This window comes from Plectropomus leopardus, chromosome 3 (genome assembly GCF_026936395.1).
Source record: "Plectropomus leopardus strain MGB_pleo_1.0 chromosome 3, ASM2693639v1, whole genome shotgun sequence".
In the NCBI taxonomy this organism is placed as follows: Eukaryota; Metazoa; Chordata; class Actinopteri; order Perciformes; family Serranidae; genus Plectropomus; species Plectropomus leopardus.
In genome coordinates this window covers 25,510,624-25,519,481 of record NC_142178.1, presented here as the reverse complement: position 1 = coordinate 25,519,481, position 8,858 = coordinate 25,510,624, and the positions used below count along the sequence as shown (strand labels likewise).

The following is an 8,858-nucleotide window of genomic DNA, read 5'->3' as shown; positions in this document are numbered from 1 at the left end:
TGGGACAAAGACTTAAGTCTCACTTGTGACATGTAAAACAATGACTTGGTCCGATCTCTACTCATACAAAATAGGCTGCATGAAACTGTCACCCAAACCAGAGAACAGATAAGTGTGCAAAAATACTGTAGTATTAGAATTTCACTGAGTTTAAATTGCCTTTTGAAAATTTTACATTGTTGCATATTCCCATACAGACATTGCACATATGTCTGAGCAAATCCAAACTGCCTTCATGATGAAGTAATTTGAGAAAATTTGATGAGGAAAAATAGCCGTATAAATAGTCCTGACGTTCAAAAACTTAGAATGAGGCAACTTTCAGGTATTACTGTCATGCATGTTTGACTGTGTTTCCCCAGCTGTCTCCACCCCATACTGTAAGAGACAAGAGTCAATTAACATCACAATCACGTTCATTGAGAAAGATCAACAGTTAACTACAGCAGGCAGACGTGAATAAACTTGCTGCTATTTCAACAACAACCCTTAAAACTAAAGGTTCAATGTAGAACCTGTAGTGGTTCCTTATGAGGAAGTTACTTTTACCCTTTTGTGTTTGGTGCTTAAAGAAAACAAGTAAGTGTTATAAAATAAGATGGTTATTACCAGTGTTTGATTTTTTGGACCAGTTTTTATTATCATCACAACACTTTCATTTTACACTAAGGGTTTGTGTGGTGTAGGCCAAACTAATGGATGAATGGATAGTTAATAATAATTTGTATTAGAAACAACTATTTTGGGTTGGTCATTTATGTTCAAAGTTCAATAAATTAAAAAAAAATGTCTGATTTCACTAACCAGCATCATATAAAACACTGATATGTTCCACTTCAACCAGCTACTACAGTAAGATGCTACATGCACATGAATGCATCAGTCTTAATGAGTTATATATAACTCTGAAAAGGACCACTCTGCACAATGAGTACTCTTGATACTGTAATATATTGCATGCAGACCTTTTGCTTGCAATGGGGTATACTTACACTGTGGCTTAAACATCATAGCATTTCACTACCAAATTAAAGCAAAATACACATTAAGTTATTACCTATTCAAACCAACAAAAACAGATTGGTCTTCTTATTTCATTACTTTCGCTAACTTTTCATTTAAAAAGTTAAAAATAAAAAAAGTAATACAAGGTAGTAGTCATTAGTGATTAAAATGCCACAATATGTGTCCTAAAAAGTTATTAAATAGTTAATGTGTGCACTTGTATTGTGTAGCAATGCTGGCTTCACGAAATGGAACTCAGTAATCAAAATTTAGAAAACCACAATCTAAGATTTTGTAAACTTAAAAAAAATTGCCTCTTCAGCTATTGAGTTTCTCAATAGGTTTTCCAGAGGATAATTCTTCCCAGCCTCCCTTGTGGGGTGCTTCCCACCTTACCCCCACTGTTATACAGTTGATTTCTTGAATTTTGTACTCACTAATCAGGCTTTTAAACCTTTAATCTGGACCAACATCAGTTTTCTTGTAGTTTTCAGACACCTTTAGCAAGTAGGCCTATTTAAACCTTTGAAACAGGATTTCTTTCAAAAATATGGAAAAAGAATATCAGCAACTTGACATGAAATGTCCTGTGCATTGCAAAAAATAAATAAAAATAATTAAAAGGTGACAAAAAAAGATCTTGAACTTAGCAATAAACTAATAAATAGAAAAATAGAAAATTATCAAATGACTTAGGAAAAAATAATATATAAAAAAAAACTCAAATCCACTTATAGTTATTAGAATTGAATGTTTGAAAATTAGATTTCGGAAATTATCATTATTGTTGATGTATTTCAGGTAATTTTCTTGCAACTTTTACCAAATTCCTCGCAAAATGTTGGCTCATTTGTTAAGTTTGCAATAACCAATTTGCTCGGGTTTCAAAGGGTTAAAAACCTGACGTTTCCTCCAGCTCTGTCCCTCGGCATCACCATTGAGGAACCAGTGTTGGTTCTGATTTGAACCCTTAATTTTAAGAATCTCTTGCAATCGGCTACGTGACCATGTGCGGCATCCCCTCCCTCACTCCCCCTCTCCCTCTCTCCCTCCCTCTCTCCCATGCAAGCATCACTCCCCTCGTACACGCTGTCCTCAAAACCTCCAGCGGCATTACCCGCATCGGTCTGTGTGTGCTGAGCTGACGGACTGGGAGGAGGTGGGATCTAACTACTGGTGGTAGTGGGCTTAGCCGTACAGATCACCAACCACGACTGCCATTGCCAACGACGGATTTTTGTGGAAAATCACTTCGAGAAAGTCCCTCGCGGGATCCCTCCCCTCCCTGACACACATCCAATCGTCTTTATTTATCGTCGTTTATTTTGCCTGTGCTGCCGCTTCCCACTCATTCCCAGCGAGGCTCCTGTTAACCACAGCCGCCACCAGCGTCACCATCTCCGGCGGGGGCTGTGTGATGAGGTCGCCCTGCAGCAGGGGTTTCGCCACGCTAAGATAAGGATCTTCGCTTTCACTTTTGGGTCAAGTTGTCGCCTTTTAAAGCCTTCTAGCACCCCGAGTGTGTCAAGAAATACACAGCAGAAGAGCACAGCTACTGCTGGAGCTGAGGGAAACGCTGGTGAGTGTCCTTTATTTTTAACCCCTTACTGCTAGCTGCTAACTGTTATAATATATCGAACTTGGTACCAGGCACTGATGCGGTCATATTACGAGTTCAAGTCAAGTCAAACGTGTTGTGTACTAACACGTTTACCACCGCGAGTTATCATTAAACACATCACAGACTTTGCAGAGGGGTGTGTGGATGTTTTTGAGTTGGCATAACGTTATTTAACAGTATCATTTTTAGGTGCTGGCTGTTCTGAGATAACGTAAAGCAATGCGTTTGTAGCTACAGTTAGCAGTTAACGCTGCTAGCTAGCGCGAGCCTACGCCCAGCTGTCCTGCAATAAACAATAGCCACGCCAAGATTTGGTTAACCCCAGCTGCAGCATTAAGATGCACCGACGTAGATGATGTCAGGTGAAATCATTAGGCTCTCATAACGCCCAATGACGAGGTAAAAGTCAGCTCAGTTTAATGATGTCCTGTCACCGACACAATTTTCGCTCATCATAACGCAATCATGACAGTGCTTTACAGTGTCGTGCACAGATAGAGAAGCCACCATTACATCTAAAATCACTTTAAGCCAAACAGTGATGACCCTTGTTGATAGCAAAGGAACAGTAGGGCTTTCTCTGTGTTTCCGTCAACACTGACAGCATTGTGTGGGCTGCAGCACGCATGATCTATAACACGCTTCTACTCAGTGGGTGTAGCTTGCAGCAGTGCAAGACATTTAATATGTGTATACACAGTGTGTCATGCACTTTTTGTGTGGTAAGAAAAATGCACATGGAGCAGAAAATGTGTGCTAATGATCTCCAGTCTGATAAATGTTTCACTGAAATGCAAGCAAGGTTGTTTATGCACTTTGTAGACCTTATAGAGGCAGAAATCATATTCATATACAGCAGTCATGTCCACAGTCTGATCCCCAGTCCAATTTTAAACGGTCCTTTGCTTGTCCCTCAAAATATACAATATGACAATATTGATTCATCAAGCAAGATCACTTGCATTTATTTTCATGGCAGGACAATCATGACACAGACATGCACAAATAGGAACTAGGTAGGTGAAAATAATTTGTTTTCATAAATAGACAGCAAAGAAGCAAACAAATGGAACCTAATGCCAGATTTTCCCTGCGAAGTAGCAGACATGCCCATGTTAAAAAAGTCGACAGCGAGCATTGCAGCTTTCAGGAATGGTGTAAAGTAGCATACTTTTTCATCTTAAGAGGAAACAGTTGCGTTTTTTTTTTTTAATGACTCATGATGCAAGAAGCGGCGGAATATATGGTAACTGCATACTATGTCGTACAGCTGTCGAGTAAGGGCCCATGTCCTTCCTAAAATCAGCCACATTAATAGCATCTTTTGACAGAATATGCATCAAATATTAAATCAAAATACTGAACAACTGTCATTCAATATGAGGGAAAAAAAGTAATGCCTGCATACTTACTCTATGCCACACAAGTTTAATGAAGACAACATCCTACTTCAGTCTTTGTCAGGTCAAAATGTTTGAAAAGATGAAACCACACCTATATGTACACATAAAGCGCATCAGTAGATTGACAAGCTCTGTGGTGGCTGGTGTGGTTAACCACCTGAACCACTCAGGGTGGTTAAACAATTGATTATCAGCAATTCAGTAAATACATAGAAGAAGAATATATTGAGAATATATTCAAATTCATCATCAGTCGACATCACCTGTGTTCAAATGTTTGTTACATTAAGGTTAAGGGAGAACAGAAGTAATCTCCACTTTACACTCATACACACAAAAACCTTAAAAAAACAGATCAAATTTATTAAACTTGTGTGGCATGGAGTGAGCATGCCGGCACTTCTTTTTTCCCTTATGGACGCTGTTTTTTGATAGCCTTGCACCATTGTGATGTGTATATAAATACCCTCTTTCATCAGAGGATGCAGAGTGTCATGTTCAGATTGTAAAGCTCTCAGATGCAAATGTGCAAATAGTACTTTTGTGAAGAGGAGTTATATTGACTGGTCTTTCCCTCCCTATAAAAGTATGTGGTGCATAGCGCACTGCACCCAAAGTTCAAATTTGTTAAACTTGCGCTGACCTCTGAGGGTGATAACATCGACGTCTCTGTACACATGACTTCACATCTCATAACTGAATCTGCAGTGTCAGTAAACTCCTTGAAAAAGCTCCTTCAAAAGCACCTAATATTGTTCATGAACCACGTAGCCATGATGGTGCTATAAAATGAGTACATGCATTTCTGTGTAGTGACTTCTTACTGCGAATGTAGCTATCAAACAATGTTACAATGACCCAAAATACTGAAATCTTTCGAGCAGCTATGGACAGAATATAAGAGGACAAAATCTTTCTGCCCGTCATCTTGAATTCAGGTTATTTGACCGGCTGCAGCCCTGCATCAATGGAGAGCACCAAAAGTTCAACTAAGTTGAATGTTCTGTGCACTGACCTCTGAGAGCGATACCATTATTGATGTCTCTGCACACATGACTGAACCTTCTGTCCAAAATGAAGAAACAGATATGTAGTTACTCTGAATTTTAAGTAAAGCAAACTTAATTTTTAAAAAACAGAAATTTCAATAAAAGGCTGTCCTTACAACACACAGAGACTTTAGATGAAAACAGTCACTTTAGGTGTAACAGCAATGTCCCAAAGACCATATCTGAGACAGTATAGGTGAAGATCAGTGAGGGTTTCGTTAGTGAGCACTGCACTCACCGATCTCGAGATGGAGTGGTTAAACATTGCTCTGCACAGCCCTGTGTTGAGTGACCACTAGCAGTGTCTGCTCTCAGATACCTTAGAGTTTTTTTAGCAGCCTTGAAGCATTTGTGTTTGGAGACTATCATGCATGTTAGGCACTTAAGCAAGGTAGGAAACAGAAAACAAATTTTAGTGACCTGAGCACTGCAGATCATGTTGCAGTGCTTTTAAGGATGTATTATTTTACAGTTGTAGGGCTGAGGAGAAAGAACTATGTGAACACGTTATAATACAGAGCACTTCATCATCGAGCTTTCATTACATTTTCCTGCCAAAGAAGCATCAGGAATCCGCTGATTTGCTAAGTATTACATGGGCCATCTATCCAGCAATATTAATAAACCAATTCATATCTCCATGTTACTTTCCTAGAAGCCAGTACAGATAACAGTTTCATTTTTCATTGAGACGGCATAAAGCAAACTGAAATTACATCAATATTAAAATAGCTTACCTTCCTACGAATAGCTTGCGCAACCCAATCCTGATGAGATTTACTGTAAGAGAACGAGTGGAGACCATGCCTCTTTTCATTAAGTCATACAGAGTGAGTTTTGTTCCAAGGGATCATGTAGGTGAAACACTGGGCTTCTGTAACAGCAAGGTGCTGGTCTCTTTCTCTGACATCACCGTTGTAAATGGTTGTTCTGTTATTTACAGGGCGTCTGTGAAGGGTCTTTAGATGGTCTGAGGAAAAAATGGAGGTCAGCTATGTGTGTGTTGACACATAGTATTACTAAATATAAAAATGCATTGCTGTTATTAAAAGGATGCTGTCGATAGCCGTTTTTTTAGAAGGGGTCGACTGATATTGGTTTTTCAGGGCTGATACCAATTATTATTAGTTAATGAGACCGATAACCGATATTTGGAACCAATGTGCATTTACAATGAAAATGAAAATCTTTCTGTCAGTTTTTAGAATTTTGAATATAACAAACTCCAAAACAGAACTTTGTTTAAATGCCTTTGGCAAATGTTTAATCAAAACCGAGATTGTCAGCATCATATACAGCAAATTCACAGCAACTTTTTTTTTTTTAATAAAGTCAAGTGAAATTTTAAGTAAAAAAATGAATAAATGAAATAACTCCCTGAGGTTCTACAATGTAAAAGTTCCATACTGACACTTTCTTTGCACTTTTTGGTAAATTTATCGGCGATCATTAAAATCAAATGCCCATGCAGATAATAGGCAAAATGCCAAATATCATCCCCACCCAAAAATCAGCAAGGCTGAAAATCAGCCGACCCGTAGTTTTCAGACATAACAGTTGTGGGGACTCCCTGGGGAACTGCCTACTGGGGAACTTCCCCCCAAAACTACATAACTTCGAGGGTTTTTTTGTTTGTTTTTTTGCATCCACTCCACTGATAGGAACACTTAAGTGACGTACTGTAAGATGGGGGGGGGGTTAGAGTTGTGGAAAAGCACCTCCAGTCTGAATAGGCCTTATGTGTTAACACTAGTTATGTCATTTCCCAGTTAAGAGGAACTTACTTGAGGCCACTGGAGGGCAGAGGTTAAAGAGGTACTGCTCACTTAAACCTAACTTTTGAGCTGTAAACCAAATGATATGACTGCACTGTGATGAAGCACATCCACACTGGCGCAAATATGGACATTTCTCACCAAATTTATAAAAATCGACATCAAATTTCTGTTAAAAAAAATGGAAATGCTCTTTAATACCCCTCCTTCCTTATCCCCTTCTCGCCCCTCCTCTCAGCTTCTTGCACACTTTTCAGCATTTTTTCAAAATTATGCAGTGGGTGGAGTTAGGCTCAGACCTGGGGGTGAGGTTACACTTTGAATAGTCAAATACCACATTGCATAACAAATTTGTCTGACTAATGTCTCCTGCAACACGTTTAGCAGGTCCAACTCGTTCCAAATATGCATTGTTTCAACAAGAATGAATGAATGCTTGGAGAACTGATTGCATATTGAATTTATATTCAGAACCTAAAATTAGAGAACACAGCAAGTCCACTGCAAAGGTTGCTTTATCTGCCTGTTTGTGGGAAACAGTTATGTTTGGGCCAAATGCAGGCACAGAGTCATGCAGAAAGCCTGCATCTGCGTTGGTTGTTGGTCAATAAGTGGCCCGCTCCTGTGTCATCACGACACAGAGCAGTTGGCAGCTAACCCTTTTGACATACTTTATTCATTTATTGTGTTACTCTACAGTTTCATCCACTTACCATAATCATAATCATTGTTGATCTTGGCCTCAAGCACAAGGCTCTTAGCCAACGCAAACATATTTTTTTAAATAGACCGACTAAAGGAATGCATTACTGAAATTGAGAGTAGGTTCATTAGTAGACATATAGCATCTGTGTCTGTGAGAAAATAAACATTTGAATATTTTAGATTTAGTCATTGTTTGTGGACTTGAAACTTTGATATGCTTTGTTTTGTCTCAGATTATTTGTTTATTTCCTGTAGGTCAGTAGTGAATAACCCCAAGAAATGGCATGACTTGCGTTGGGTTGTGGTTGTTTTTATGCTTCAGTATGACTTACTCACCCTCACATGACTACAGGTGTTATTTATAGTGCCTGTGACCCTGCACTTTGCAAACTAAGGGTCCTGTTTCTCTAAAGTAGGTAGCTGTGAAAAGAAATATCATAGGATTACGTTTGTTACAATTTAAATATCATCTTGTTCTGAGACACTGTTTTAAAAAGATAATTTCCAGTTGAAATAACACAATACTCTTGATTTAAAGATGTGCGTGTGTGTGTGGCTACGAGACAACCGTAGACAAAAATAAAAATTAATCAAAATGGGGGGAAGTGAGTAAAACTTTGTCGGTCAAATGCTGACAGCTAATGAGGTGACATGGGGCGCTGATAGTAAAAAAAAAAAAAAAACCACCAGGCAAATGTGACACTGTATAGGGAGAGACAAGAGTGCTATGAGACAGCTGTGTGTGTCAGTTCCTCTTGTTTGTGTCAGCTTGTGTTACTATCGGAGTCCACTGAGGAATGATGGGCTGTAAGGGGAGGGTGAGAGAGCAAAAGAGCAAATAAAGGAAAGGTCATAAACTTTTTGATTTTGTTCCCATTTGAACGATTTTCTTTATCTTCTCTTCCAGTCAAGGTCCCAGAAGTATGTCAAGAGCTTTGTCATATTTACAGATACTTGCATTAGATTGTCATACACCGTTCTAGGGATTCATTACTTGCCACATGTATACAGATATTTGTTTACTTAATTTATTTATCATACAAATCTATAACTGTTAATCTCACAAATGAAAAGTATGTTTTTACTTTGAATACATATACATATATATTTTTTTGGAAGTTGGTTTCTTCATAGACTATCACGTGTTTTATTTCATTATTTGAATTGATAAATCCTTTAGATACAGCTTATCTTCGAGTGTTAGATTACGATCAGCTACTGTTAGTGGTTTAGCATAGACATAGAAGTTGTTCTAAATATATAATTTGTTTTGATTAGATTTATAAGTTACATTTTTTAA

The 8,858-nt window shown here is 38.4% G+C and overlaps 1 protein-coding gene across 1 annotated transcript in view; it reads left to right on the top strand.

The window, feature by feature from the left end:
• Positions 1-2,086: 2,086 nt before the first annotated feature.
• Positions 2,087-8,858, top strand: part of rnf24 (ring finger protein 24) — a 37,292-nt gene continuing 30,520 nt past the window's right edge. Inside the window, exon 1 of the mRNA XM_042484520.2 lies at positions 2,087-2,584. The gene's annotated coding sequence lies outside the window, so the exon portion shown is untranslated. The remainder of the gene's footprint in view (positions 2,585-8,858) is intronic.